Source organism: Callorhinus ursinus, unplaced genomic scaffold, assembly GCF_003265705.2.
Source record: "Callorhinus ursinus isolate GAN/ISIS: 27379988/994484 unplaced genomic scaffold, GSC_fseal_2.0 scaffold44, whole genome shotgun sequence".
Taxonomy (NCBI): Eukaryota; Metazoa; Chordata; class Mammalia; order Carnivora; family Otariidae; genus Callorhinus; species Callorhinus ursinus.
In genome coordinates, this window is record NW_027397106.1 from 2,355,286 (window position 1) to 2,355,514 (window position 229).

Here is a 229-nt window from a genome sequence, read left to right on the forward strand (position 1 = left end):
AAGATTTTATTTATTTATTTGAGAGAGAGAGAATGAGAGATAGAGAGCACGAGAGGGAAGAGGGTCAGAGGGAGAAGCAGACTCCCTGCTGAGCAGGGAGCCCGATGTGGGACTCGATCCCGGGACTCCAGGATCATGACCTGAGCCGAAGGCAGTCGCTTAACCAACTGAGCCACCCAGGTGCCCCACAATATATATTTTTCAAATGGCTAACCAAAAGAAGAAAAAT